At 35.5% G+C, this 15,127-nt stretch overlaps 1 protein-coding gene across 12 annotated transcripts in view; it reads right to left on the bottom strand.

The window, feature by feature from the left end:
* PEAK1 (pseudopodium enriched atypical kinase 1) overlaps positions 1-15,127 on the bottom strand; it is a 318,270-nt gene that overhangs the window by 240,576 nt on the left and 62,567 nt on the right. For 7 of the 12 annotated variants that reach the window (XM_087428740.1, XM_087428739.1, XM_087428741.1 and 4 more), the window contains exon 3: positions 2,536-2,570. The exons of 3 other annotated variants lie outside the window; for them this stretch is intronic. The gene's annotated coding sequence lies outside the window, so the exon portion shown is untranslated. Of the gene's footprint in view, positions 1-2,535; positions 2,571-12,342; positions 12,521-15,127 lie in introns of all 12 variants that reach the window. 2 more of the 12 variants (XM_087428738.1, XM_087428744.1) reach the window with 2 other exon arrangements.

Raw genomic sequence — 15,127 nt, 5'->3', positions numbered from 1 at the left:
ATTCCTATGCCAATAAGATAAAAACTCAAACTTGGCTCTAATGTACTCTAAACATCTGCCTGCATTTCTTTAACACTCATAATCCTTGTAAATAAGAGGCAGATAATTATGAAACAAATTCCCTTTTATAACATATATAAATATATGTGACAACTGACCAATTTTAAACATTAGTGGAACATTATGTCAGTAACAACAAAGTACACTAAGACCACAATTAAATATTCCTATTTAACAGAAAAGAAAAAATAAGCACAGATTGCTGTTGGATTCTTTTATATGAACCCTGAAAAACTAAAACACTATACCAACTTAAAAAAAAAAATCCAAACACATACTAGATTTTCCTTTTGATATAATCAAAATCATTGAAAAGATTCTGTTTTAGGGGGATAAAATGCAATGTTATTACAAAAGCCAAAGATAAAATTATTAAAATTAAAGAAGGTACTCACACTTTGAAGATTTAAGAATTGATAAGCATATTATGGAAGAAGAAGAAGGAGGAAAAAAAACACCCCAAAACCATAGCAGTTCACACTGACTTCAAGCATGCTTTAATATCACAATTAACAGCAATAGCTCAACTCCCTCATAGCTTCTTGATGACCACTACTCTGCAGTCCCAGTGGAGATGACTCTAGTCTGATAATGGAACCTTCACTCTCCAATAACATGGCAGAAGATCACTTTACAATATACCATATGGATTTTAATCCATAATTATTGGCCCATTATTACATACACATTTTTAAAAAGCTTTCCTGATATGATCCTCAGTTTCTGCTTCAATGAAAAAAACGGTATCTATTTTATACAGTTGTGGGGATTAGAGACAATGTATACAAAGTTCCTAGCACAGGGATCTTGCAGGTTATCCGGCACAATTACATGTTTTGAATATACTATAAAACTGTACAATAAACATCTTTAAAAAGAATGAAAAAAGCAAGACCTGAGTTAAAGATCTAATATCATGTAGACCAAATTTAGTAACTAATATTCTTTTTCTACTGCCATCAAAAGTGCTCTGTATAAAAATTATCTTATATTGTAACAAAATCACCAAAGGTCTATTCAATACACAAGCCAAATTTAAAATATAAAATAAATAGAACAAGTAATATTTACTGGCTGCCTACCACACATGAGGCATAATGCTAGAGGCATATCACAACCAGTAGTTTTTTTGATGAGGAAACTGAGGGTCTGGCAGCTATTCATACAGCTATTCAGTGGCAGAGCTGGGATTCCACCTGGCTCTGAGTGATGGCAGTCTATTTTCTTTCCACAGTGCCACACGATTCATAGAAAAGTAATTAAGAAATTCAGGAAGCATAAACATTATAGGCAAGATAGTTGTTTTTGAAGCAAAGGAATTATTTTTACTGAAACATAATTTAAAGAAACAACAACAAAAACACCAGTTTTAGATCATTGAAAACTGAACTGAATATCTACATTCCAATTAGGCAAACAAAAACAAGTCAAACATACTGAAACATTTATTTACCACACAAGTTGCTTAGTTGGTATAGAAAGTTTTTTAGACTACAAAAACAGTTCATGTGTTAAATTTCTTCAGAATCTAAAACGTTAAGATGAGATATTTTTCTTTTTTAATAAAAAAGAAAGAAATCACACATTTTTAGTAATGGACTAAAGTATAGCCAATAGGCCATGAAGTAATTTTGCTGTTTATAAAACAAGTGCCACCATAGATTTGCAATTTACTAGTAAAGCATGATTTCAAACCAAAATACAAAGCAAAACAAAATTTTATCTTGGCCAATGTGCTCCTCATATCACCTGGAGAGGTACTCCTCAGAGCAAAAGGCCAGAATCTCAATTTTCTAGGTAATCTCAGAGGACTAAACACTGCCAATCAAGGCAAGGGTTACTATTTTCAACTAATACAAAACTCAAGTTACCCTTCCAGATAACGAGAATTTTGTTGATTTTACCATTTAAGAACTCAATCATTCAGATTACCTATAGCCAAGTCTGAATTCCAGTCTGACTTTTTTTCCCTCTCTGCCAACCAGCACACTCTGGACCACTACAACTCTCACCTAGGTTAGACTGAGTTGATTTATAAGCATTCTAATATTTGGTAAAATCAAGCAAATCAGAAAGGTAAGTCAGAGGAGAATACTCATAGTACATTCTAATAGTTCGTACAAATGATTTTTAGGAAATCAGCAACACAACTCACATTCATTAGCAAGGATGACCTAGACACGACCATTCTGTTGATCTATATTCTACAGTTTTTCGTCACTAAGTTATTCTGAATTAGTGATGAGGTAAAAATAGCAGAAAACTTAAGTAAAAATGTATCCTTACAGCACAAAATTTATCAAAGATATAATAAAGCAGGTCTCTAAAGTTTACTTCACAAAGGAAAACAAGAATGATTGGGAAAATGCTGAATATGGTCCTCTCTAGCTTGAAAAAAGGTGTAATTTCCTTCCTCAATTTCACTAGTCAGTTAACTAACATCTTGGTTCTAATTTAAGGGTTGGGCCTACTCACCGTGTGAATCACCAGATATAAGGAAATGCTTAACACTGAAAAAAAAAAAAGAAATATAACTCTTAAATTTTGAAATGCATATAATACTTGAAAATCAGGAAAAAAAAACAGTAAAAACAGAAGTCAATTTAAAATTTTTTTCTGATTTTAAAAGTGATATAGGAAATTTGAGAAACACAGATCTGTATAAAGAAAATACAAATCATCAGCAATCCCACCAAACAGAGATAACTATTTACATGCTGATGTATAAATTTATTTCCTCAAATAAGCATTTGTAGGTATGTGCTATAAATCCAGAATCAAACCAATTCTCATCAGTGGTCTAAGCTACCATCATCTCTTGACAGGGTTAGGTTATTACAATAGCCTCTTATCTCCATGCTCCCATTCCTGCTCCTCTCCAATCTAGTCTACACAAAACAGCCAAAACAATCTTTTCAAATGTCAGTGATATTTCATTCCTCTGCTCAAAATCCTACAATGGCTTCTCATCTCCGAGTAAAGGCCAAAGTGCTTACTATAACGGCCTATAAGACCACTGTAATGGTCCTCTATTTTCACCCCCAACCTCTACTTCTCTTAACTGATTTCCTACACACTTTCTCCCTTGGTTTATGTGTGTCAACTATGCTGACCCTCCATGCACTTGCTGGAACACACACACATCTCCTCCTGAAGCCTCTGACTTGTAGTTCTCTCCACCAGGAATATTATTCCCTCAGATGTAAACATTGTTCTCTCTCCTTAGCTTTTTTCAGGTATCGATTCAAATGTCATTTTTCCAAGACTTCCCTGATTCACTTTATATAAAATAGCAATCTTCCCCGTCTCTTCCCTTGGTACTCCCTATCTGCCGTATCCTGTTATATTTTCCTCCAAAGCACTTGTCATCAATTGACAAATTATTTATTTATTGCTTTGTCTCTCCTAACTAGACTGTAAGTTGTATGAAGGCAAAGAAATGGTCTGTTTTGTTTCATCCCCACTCAGTGCTCTATCTCTAGATTCTAGAACAGTGCCTGGGTTGTCACTAAGTATTTATGAGTAAATGGCTGAATAACTGCATGAGTAACTGGAATCAGAATGTATCTAAAATTTATACTTATCTTTTGTCATTTACTATTATGGTCAAACATTCCTAATTTTCGCATAGGATTCCATTATAGAAATATACTATGGTATATTCAATCAATTTTATATTTTGAATATTTAGGTTGTTTCTAAATTTACAATGTCTAATATCCCTTTATATACCTGTATTTCCTTGTATATACCAAATATCCCTGAGTATATGTCTTCCTGCACAGTTCTGATAATTTCTTTAGGATAAATTATTTTAAGTAAAATTCTTGGGTCAAGAGGTATGTAGATCATGAATGCTTTTAACAAATTTTTCTAAACTGCCCTAGAGAATGGTTGTATCAATTTATTCTACCCCTGGTGATATAAGACTACGTTTCCCTTCACCAATAATGAGTATTTGGGTCCTTTTTTACCAAAATACAAGGGCTGATTATTTTTCCTGAATCTAAAAAGTAATAACAGTCACCATACAATACTTTTTGTTTAATTTGTTTTATTTTATTAAAAAAATTTTTTAAATAGAAAAGTTTGAGGAAAATATAAATTAGTTAATGACAGCGGCTGTTTCCAAGCCCCAACTTCCACACTGGGATTTGCAATTTAAAAAGCTTTAGTAATTTAGTAGATTTAAAAAGTTATCTTGATTAAAAAAAAAAGTACCTCGTTTTATTTTCAATGTTTTTGTTTACTTATGAGATTGACAATGTTTTCCCATGTTTATTGGTTGTTTCTATGTTTTCCTTGCCAAACTGCCTATTCATGACTGCCCATTTTCCTATTCAGACATTCATTTTCTTACTGACTTATTGCTCTTCTCACATTAAAGGTGTTAAAATTTTATCACGTGGCATACATATTTGTCTGTAGTTGACCCCTGCTTCTTAATTTTAACGGTATTTGACACATTTATGTTTTTGTGCAGCCAAATCAACCACTTTTTATATGTGGTTTCTTTGTTTCATTTTACATTTAAAGAACCCTCCAATATACAACCAACATGGTATCGATGGTGGTCTCTGATTGGGTGGAATTCTGGGTATTTTTTTCTTCCTTTTGCTTATATATTTCTTTCCTCTAATAATTATAAATGTGTAAGAAGAAATATTTTCTTAAATGTTTAAAATAAGAAAGGCTTTCTCCACTACTTGATCAGATATTTACATATATATTTCCTCAAATTCTTCTATTCCATTATAAGAATATTTCATTATCTTATCCATCTGAAATCTTAGTTTAAGGTGTGAAGTATGACTATAATTTTATAGTCTTTCAACTTATTTCCTAGCACCATTTGTTAACTAATTCATTCTTTCTCCCAATGAATTGAAATAACATCACTATCACATACTAATATGTCTTTTTTTGCAAGTGTAGCTTGTTCTATTCTTAGTCATTATCATATGGTTTTAATTATTACAGGTTTATAAAAATCTTCTAATATATTGTAGTGCAACTCCAACTTCATAACTCTATTCCTTCATAAATTTTCTAGATCAATTTCAGAAAAATTTGCTAAATTCTCTTATGCATCCCACCTCTGAATCAAAAAAGTTTGTTGGGATTTTGACTAGAATTACATTAAATTCATAGATTTCGAAAGAATCCATATAATCCTGAGTCTTTTTAATCAGAAACATGTTTAATCTCTCTACTTGATTCAAGTTTATGTTCTGCTGTAAAATTAAATTTTCTTAAAATAATTTCTGTACTTTTTTATTCTTTCTAAATACTTATAGGATTTTTTTTTTCTTACCGTTTCTAACTAGTTATTGCTAGAATATTGAAAAATCACTGATTTTAGTATAGTCAGTAAACAGCCCTGTAACAATATTAGTTCAAATATGTTTTCAGGTAAATTTTCTTAGCTTTCTAGGTAGATCACCATAACACCTGTGAATGATAATTCTTTCCTCTCTTTTCTAATGATTATACCCCACCATGCAGTCTTTCTGTCCTGACTACCCTTTATTCCAGGAAGGTGGCCTCCCATCTTGCCAGCTTTCTAGTTGTTGCTTCTGCTTGCTCTTACTTGCTCTTGTTCCTCAGAAGTGGAGGATATTTAATGGGATTTGCTCAGCGTCTCTCCCACTTTTGACCAGGCAGTCTGCTCTTTCATGGCAGAATTTAGGAGTTGGCTCTCTGTACATCCATCAATTCCAGTTTTATACTGTCGCCAGCAGAAATGTCTCCAAATTTGAAAAATCCAGCAGGGTATATTTTCATATTTCTCTTTGTATTAATTTTGGGCCAGCAATGTTTTCTTCTATTATTTCTTTGAACAATGTATCTGCTCCCTCTCCCTCTTTCTGAAATTTATACTGTTTGTACATTTTATCTCCTGACCTATCCTCCTTTTATTTTCCCATCATTTTCATTTCCCCATCTTTTGCCTTTATAGTTTGGCAAAGATTTCACAAGTTTGTCTTTCTCCAATGCCTAATTTGTTATTCACTGCATCCATAGATTTTAATTTGGTAACTATATTTTTCATCCCTTCAGAATCCTATCAGATTGCCCCCTTCTCATAATGACATTCAGCTTTCACAGCTTTTAATAACCGAATTTTTTTGAGAACAAAAACCTCACTAGATTGCTAGTTGGGAGATTCACCAACCTGGACAGAGTTTGAAACAGTGGTGTTAGCAGCCAGAAACTTAGTGACTAGGCCACTTAATGTGGACGGGCTTCTTGTAGGGAGGAACTAGGAGCCAACTCTGGATCTATGAACACTGTTCACAAAGTACCAATACTTCTGGTCTGAGAGGCAAGAGAGAAATTCAAGTGTTGTGTCTTGTAGGACCACTGATCAAGATTTTGCCCCTCCCAAGTTAGGAGCTCTCTCTCAGAAAGGTTCTCCTGAGAGGTCCCCAGTCAATTATTTCTTTCATTCGCCAAAAAATGCAGCCTAAGAAAAATTATTCTGGGTTTTCTGGTATACGAGTGGCATCAAGCTCTAGTTTCCAACACATATGAAGGATTTTCCCCGTCCATTTGTCTATTGGTCTTTTCAATGGGAATTTAGATGACTAAAGACTGGAAAATGTGTTTTGTCTGCTATTTTGCCAGCACTATTATCTGTATTCTAGCCACTATACATCATGCTGTCTCTTACTACTTGGTTTTTTTTTCCCTCCCCAAAGCCCCAGTGCATAGTTGTGTATCCTAGTTGTACGTCTCTCTAGCTCCTCTATGCGGATGCCACCTCAGCATGGCTTGATGAGTGGTGAGTAGGTCCACGCCCAGGATCCGAACCAGCAAACTCTGGGCCACTGAAGCAGAGCATGCAAACTTAACTGCTACACCACCGGGCCAGCCCCTGCCTCTTACTACTTTTAATTAATCCATGCTTCTAGATAATATTTTCTGATTTCCACTTCACTAATTCAAAGGGACTTATCAACATGCCATCCCTCCCACCCCAATCATCACACTTCAGGATACAAATGCCACACTAACAACGTCCCTTCCCAGGGAATCTTTTACCAAGTCAGGTATGATGATGAACTGGTGGGATCCTGAATGGTCATAGTAAACAGGTCAGGTACCTGTGAGCCTTAATTTTAGAAAGCAAGGTAGAAAGAACAACAGTGACCTGAGGAGGGCTGCCATGAAAGTCTGCATGACTAGAGCCAACTTCTCACAGACAAAGCAAAGAGGTCTCCCAAAAAAGAGATAACCACAAAGTACTGCACCCACTTGTCCTACAACCAAAGAGCTTCAGGAGCAGAGAGTCTCCTCATTCATGTTTGTAATACAAGAACTATGTTAGGCACAAAGAATTTAATCACTCACAGCTTGCTAAGCTAAACTCCACACAGCTGGTAGGCCGAGATGTTTGGCAATGAGGGCTCACCCTCATATTCCCTCATCAAAAATATCCCTTTATAGGGACCTTTACTAGCAACCAAGGCAGCTTTTCCACTTATGAGTCCTTTCTGAGTGGAGGACTAATAGTAACCGACTTTGGTTTTATCTTATTCATAGACAAATAATTTGGGAGTTTACTAATCATGTTCATAAAAGCAACTCTTCAGGCCAATTTGGTTGCCAAGTTGCTTACACAGAAAATGGTCTAGGAATCTCATGCATAGCTGAAAGGAGTATAAACTGCCTAGTTGGGGGCCGGCCCCGTGGCTTAGCGGTTAAGTGCGCGTGCTGCACTGCCGGCAGCCCGAGTTCGGATCCCGGGCGCGCACCAACACACTGCTTTTCCGGCCATGCTGAGGCGGCATCCCACATGCAGCAACTAGAAGGATGTGCAACTATGACATACAACTATCTACTGGGGCTTTGGAGAGAAAAAGGAAAAAATAAAATAAAATAAACTGCCTAGTCATTCTACAGAGCAATCTGGCAATACTTAGTGAACTTAACAATGGACATCCAACAACCCACCATTCCCACTCTTTGGTATGTATCTCCATAAAATAAAATGAAGATTATCATTGCAGCATTGTTTATGGTACATAAAGATCACTAGGGGAGTATATAAATAGATGGATACATAGTATGCATGGATAAGAATATGCACATGATAGAATACAGCAGTCAGAAAGTAACGAACCAGAATTACATATAACAACAAGGATAGATCATTTAAATATAGGGCTGAATAAAAAAAAAAGAATGAGATGTACAGCCCAATGCCATTTATGAAAATTACAAACTTACACACAGAAAACACTGTGTATTTTCCAAAGATACACAAATATCTTAAGACATATATTAACTAGATTAGAGTCGGTGCTTATGGGAAGAAGCAAAATGAGTGGAGATAGGGAAATGACTGGGATAAAGATAACAAAATAACCAATTAAGAGATGGGTCTATCCCTCAGGATGCCAGCAGTTAGAAGCATGATTCTGTGCTCCTGAAGTCTGGGAAATAGGTAGGAGAGTAAAGGAAGTCCAAATAAACTCAACTGGAACAAGAAAACATAGTCATGAGAGCTCTACTTAGAAAAAAGAAAAAAAACTGTTCTAAGTATGCTAAGACAAAATGAATATCATTTATTTTAAAATGAGCCAGAAATATTTCACTTATTTGAGAGAAGAAAACTTCAGTAAACACTGATTTTAAAAAATCAAGGAAGAAAAGATTATAATCAACAATCTAAAGTAACTACATGACCAAACTGAGAATTTGATGACTTGTCTGAAATTAACAGGTCTATAACATCCTGAGATCAATAAGTACATCACCTGTCATATAAGACCCTGAACATAAAATCCCAAACAGGAGATACACTCTATCTGGCACAGAGAATCTGCATTAACTCAATTTTTAATTTACACCCTTGTCTTAGAGATCATGTAACAAAACATTTATCATGGACTAGTGCCTGTGAATGAAATGACATATAAAACCATGGCATCATGCAAAAAATGAACTCTAGAAAATTCAGCAGGAGAAATGTCATTTATCAGTACCTCTTTATTAGTATAGCACCAATATGAACACAGTCTTAATAGAAGAAAAGGTGAGGAAACAAGATCTGGAGCACATTTCATCCTTGAAGGGGACACAAGTGAGAGAAACTCTTTTCTCATTTCATGCAATAGAGCTGAGCAGGAAGAACAGGGACTTAAAAATCACTTCCCTTGGCATATTAGTCTGTTCTCATTAAATTACAACTGAATGTGTCAATGATGCTTTACAATACAATAGATTTTTTAAGATGTCGATAGAAAAATAGTCTGAATTGGAAGTGCCATTATACAGCTTTCTAGAGCCTATAATAAATGATCTTGGGGGAAGAGAGAGGTCATTATTTTCAAATGTGTAACACAGTAGAAATTCAAGCTTTTTTTGCTACCAAACCAAAGGAAACAAAATGAGCAATAATAATCAAATCACCAGTGACAGGTTAGCATGCACAATTAACACAGCAGACAATGGGAGTAGCCCTTCCTACAGACTGCAATCCTGTGCGGTGCAGATTTAATTTAGGCCACAGAAAATTCTACAAAGATCTCACAGCTTCTGCTTTTACTGGATAAAACTTGCTGCATACATCAGCATAAATAATTAGGTTCACCTCTCCCAGCTCCAAGCAAAATCAAGTCACTTCCATCGAGCTGTAGGAGGAAGCTATAGCTTCACCTCCACTTTGCACTGTAGGGATCTTCTGATCTAACTTAGAAATGGTGCTCTCTTTCAGAAACTAATGGTTATAGTCAAGAACCCACAACTTTAAAAAAGCCCCCCAGAAAGAAATCTATAAAAAGTAGGCTCTCCAACTAGGAGCACACTTTAAATAATTAAGTCTTTCTGGCTTCTGTTGAGTATTCTTAACAGGGTAGCTGTGGAACACAATATCAATGATCTAATCTCACTTGTGTGTGCATTCTAAAAAACACTCCCCCATACACACACAAAAAAATTCCTAAAACAAAAAGTAGCTCTTCAGATGAATTTAGTAAGCCTCTAAAAAAATCCCATAATAAAGTTTAAAGGTACACTGTTTAAGGGTTGAAAAATTTAACCCTGAGGTCAGAACTAAACCTGTCAGGGCTGGCCCAGTGGTGTAATGGTTAAGTGCCTGTGCTCTGCTTTGGCAGCCCTGGATTCGCAGGTTCGGATCCTGGGTGCCCACCGACACACGGCTTGTCAAGCCATGCTGTGGCGGCGTCCCATATAAAATAGAGGAAGATGGGCACAGATGTTAGCCCAGGGCCAGTCTTCCTCAGCAAAAAGAGGAGGATTGGCATCAGATGTTAGCTCAGGGCTAATCCTCCTCACACAGACACACAAAAAAAGAACTAAATCTGTCTATGCTAACAGGAAACCAAGACAAAATTACAACTCATAATAAATTAATTCTTTAATATTAAATTGCTCTCAATTAAAATAAATATTCTTCTCTATGGTAAAAAAACAGTCCTCTAGATTGCAAAACACAATGCTGAGTTTTGAAGTAAGCAAGTTGCTGAAATACATGTAATAAACATAATATTGTTAATGTGAAACTTTAAAACTAGTAAAACAAGACCATATAATATGATAAATATTTAGAAAACTATGAAAACACTCACGGATTTGAAAAATACTAAATTCATAAAAACAATTACTTCTGAGAAAGAGAGAAGGGATGAGATTAGGAGGGATTCACAGGGGTCACAACTGCATTAGCTTTATAATCTGTAGCTTTATAAGGTAAAATGTTAATATTTCATAAAGCCATTTGGTAGGTACTTTATATATGGATCATTATATTAGTCTTCATATCTATCTGTATGTTTCAAATATTTTATAATTTTTTCAAAATGTAAAACAAAATTTATACAAAATTAACTCAAAATAGATCACAGACCTAAACGTAAAACACAAAATTATAAAAATTCTAAAAGACATCATAGGAAAAAATCTAGGTGACCTTGGGTTTGGCAACGACTTTTTAGACACAATACCAAAAGCATGATCCAAGAAATAAAGAAACTGATAAGCTGAACTTCATTAAAATTAAAAACTGCTTTGCAAAAGACATTGTTAATGAAAAGACAAGATACACACTGGGAGAAAATATCTGCAAAAGACATATCTGATAAAGGACTGTTACACAAAATACACAAAGAACTCTTAAACTCAACAATAAAAAAAAAAAAAACATGATTAAAAAGTGGACAAAAGATCTGAACAGACACCTAATCAAAAAAAAGATGGAAAATAAACATATGAAAAGATGCTCAACATCACATGCCATTAGGGAACTGCAAATTAAAACAATGAGAGGCCACACTAAACATCTATAAGAATGGCTACATTTCAGAACACTGACAACACCAAATGCTGGCGAAGATGTGGAGCAACAGGAACTCTCAATTACTGCGGGTGGGAATGCAAAATGGTACAGCCACTTTGGAAAACAGCTTTGGTAGTTTCTTACAAAGCTAAACTTAATCTTACTATATGATCCTGCAATTGTGCTCTGATTTGAGAACCAACACCCACATAAAAATCTGCACACAAATGTTTATAGCAGCTTTATTCACAATTGCCAAAACTTGGAAGCAATCAAGATGTCCTTCGATAGGTGATGGATAAACTGTGGTAAATCCACACAATGGAATATTATTCAGCTATAAAAATGAGCTATTCAGCCACAAAAAGACATGGAGGAAATTTTAAGGCATATAGCTAAGTGAAAGAAACCAGTCTGAAAAAACTACGTACTGTATGATTCCAACTACATGACAATCTGAAAAAGGCAAAACTATAAAGACAGTAAAAAGATGAGTGGTGGCGTCAGGAGTTTGGGGGCAAGAGAGGAAGGCAGGAACACAGGGGATTTATTGGGCAGTGAAACTATCCTGTATGATACGTTAATGATAGACTCATGACATTATGAATTTGCCAAAACCCATGAAGCTGTACAATATAAAGAGTAAACCCTAATGCAAACTATGGAGTTTAGTTTATAAAAAGGTATCAATATTGGTTCATTAACTATAACAAATGTACCACTACTTTGTTTCAACCCTAAATGAGTGTACTGCAATTAAATTCTGGCACTAACAATCCAGAGTCAACGTAGAACCCACAAGTCAAAGGACATTATCCCAAACAAGACTGCACTTACTTCAGATGCCAGCCACACTTCAGGAGTCCCCAGACCACCTGCATTTCTAATCAACTGGCCACAAATTCAGGGATTCCCATGATCCCCTCAATTTGATAATTTACTAGGATGACTCACGGAACTCAGAAAAACATTATACTTACAATTATCGTTTTATTATAAAGGATACACACAGGGCAAGGTCTGGGAGGGTCCTGAATGAGGAGCTTCCATGCCCTCTCCCCATGAGTCAGGGTGCGTCATCTTCACAGCACATCGATGTGTTCACCAATCAAGAAGCTCCACTGAGCTTTGGTGTCCAGAGTTCTTGTGGGGGTTTCACTATTTAGGCATAATTGATTAAATCACTGGTCACATGACTGAACTCAATGTCCAAATCTTCCTCACCTCCCTGGAGGTCAGACTGGCCCCAAGTCCCAACCCTCTACTCATGTGGCTGGTGTTTCTGGTGACCAGCCCCCAGCCTGAAGTTACCCAGGGGTCCACCATGAGTTACCACATTAGCATAACAAAGGCCCATCTCATTTATCCAAAAACTAATACTCTCATTGTACAAGAAGCTTCTCTTAATTTTTGTAACAAAATCTTAAAGCAGAATTTAATGACACAAACTCTTTTAGTTTCATGAAAAGCCAGAGGTTCTAAAGGAATGAAAGGAACGGAGTATTGAGTAGAAGGCGACTTTCAAGGAGAACATATTTCACAACTAGTTCAGACTGGGAATCACATCAAATAAAACTTGTCAAAAAGGATCAAGGCAGACCAATGCCACGTTTGCTAACAGTAAGGTAAATGTCAATATAAAACCTAGAACTGGCTTACTGTTAATATAAAACCCATTTAAATCCATTTTTAAAGTGGATGCATCAGTTACAGCTCATAACAATGGTTAAGGTCTATCATGGTCGAATGGAATCTGTAGTGAATGAATTAATAGGTGGGGAAAGAAATGGAAAGGAAATCAAGTTGCATTCTTTCCAAAACCTGCCCCTTTCCACGGAGTTAACCAAAGGAGCAAGGACTCAAAAACTATGTCACAAACCAAAGCTCTGAGGGTCAAAAATTATGGTATAGAATTGTCGCTTTCCTCAACAACACCAATAAATAAGTTATTAAATCTACACTTTTGGCATAATAAAGTCATTGCAATAGAACTAAAACTGCTACAGTTTCAACATCAACTCTTCTGAAAATAAACGTTTGTTGCCATGCCTCAGAATTCAAATTGCAGCAGCAGGTCATTATTCTTTTCTATTCTGTTGACACATTTTAACTCATTTTATGAACCTAGAATTTGTTTCTGTTCTATAATTCTAGAAAAAAATGTTTACGGGAAGGCAATTTCATTTTGCTGGATTGACAGTGACAGTCCCTTGGGGGAGAGGCCAACTCAAGCAGGACTGAAGCAGCTGTTAGGAGCCAATTTTCCTACCTATTAATTGCTTTTGTGATTAGGTTGCACCAGCTCAGACACTCACGTGGCAAAGAGTAGATAAATTGAAACAGTCACATCTCAAGAATTTGAAAATTAGAAGGTTTTTTCCTCCTTCCTCTGAAAGAATGCAACTAGGGAACAGAATAACAAAGGAAGAGAAAAACGTCGAAAGTACATAAATTAAGTACATTAATTACATTAATTGCAAAAACATTAAATTGTACCTTCCTGACTACCAAAAAAATAAAGCTAAAAAAGTAAAATAAAGAATTTTATCAATAGCCAATAGAAAGAGTATTCATTCATTTGGTCTTTTAACAAATATTTACTGGAATGCCTACTGTAACAGATACTGTTCTAGGTGCTGGAGATACAGCAGTAAACAAAATAGAATATCTCTGTCCCCATCAGAGGAGATAAATAAGTAATAAATAACTATCAATTAGTCATTAGGTGCTAAAAAGAAAAATAAAACACAGTCGTGTAATAAAGAATGTTGGAGGACAGTTAATTTATAGTGAGTTGCCAAGGAAAACCTCTTGAAGAAGGGACATTTAAGCTGAGACTTAAATGACAAGAAGGATACAGCCAAGCAACAGTCCAGGGGAAGATCATTCCCCACAGAGGGACAAGTAAAAGAAGACCCTGAAGCTGGAATGGAGCTGGTATATTCATAGAACAGAAAAGAAGGCCTCCTATGTGGCAGGAGTTTCGTGAACAGGGTTAAGAGTGGCAGCAGATAAGGTCTCCTCAAAGTGCCATAGCCATTTCAAAGTCATCAGCTGGAAAGATAAAAATAAAACTGTGACCAATGAGCTATTCAAAGGAACTCACTTTTGGACTAGTGATGACTACCAGGAAACTCTCAACAGAAAAAAGAGAAACATGAGTTAAGAAATGTCCCAAGGGTGAAGGTTTCTGAATCAGAAAGGTTCAGCATCGGAGTCTTGGCTGAACCAGTGCTGTCAGTCACCCTAAAAAAGAGTGTTCTAAGTAAGATCAATATCTAGTGCTGACATGCGTGGACAAGGGGATATCTGAGGCTCTATTTATAAAAGGAAATGTTAAAAACACAGAACTCAAAAATAAACTCAAGACAGAAACGAATGTTTCCGGACGTGCTTGTCCTAATCCCTGCCTGATCTACTCCTTTCAGATAGTCCAGAGATTTCTCTTTTAAATTTAAATGTAAGTTATGAATACCATAAAACAATACTCTCCTAGAAAAGAAAATTTTGCCATGTATAATGCTCTTCCTAGAATCACAAAATAAACTAGGATTTTATAAATGGAAAAAAAATTCAGTAAGTACTTAGATCACCTGTTTTCCTTCTACAGCAAGCACAAAAAAGCCAATTTTAAAATCATCTATAACATTAAGTGATGCTTTATTTTAAGAACAAAATATACCTATTAAAACAGAACTAACTCATCTTATTTGAAGGACAAACTATATTTTCTAGCAATGAAAGACTCCCAGATATACTGTACAT

The sequence above is a fragment of the Ceratotherium simum genome, chromosome 3 (assembly GCF_057802395.1).
Source record: "Ceratotherium simum simum isolate JZ-2026a chromosome 3, ASM5780239v1, whole genome shotgun sequence".
Lineage (NCBI taxonomy): Eukaryota > Metazoa > Chordata > Mammalia > Perissodactyla > Rhinocerotidae > Ceratotherium > Ceratotherium simum.
The sequence above is the reverse complement of the archived record's forward strand: the minus strand, read 5'-3'. Positions and strand labels throughout refer to the sequence as shown.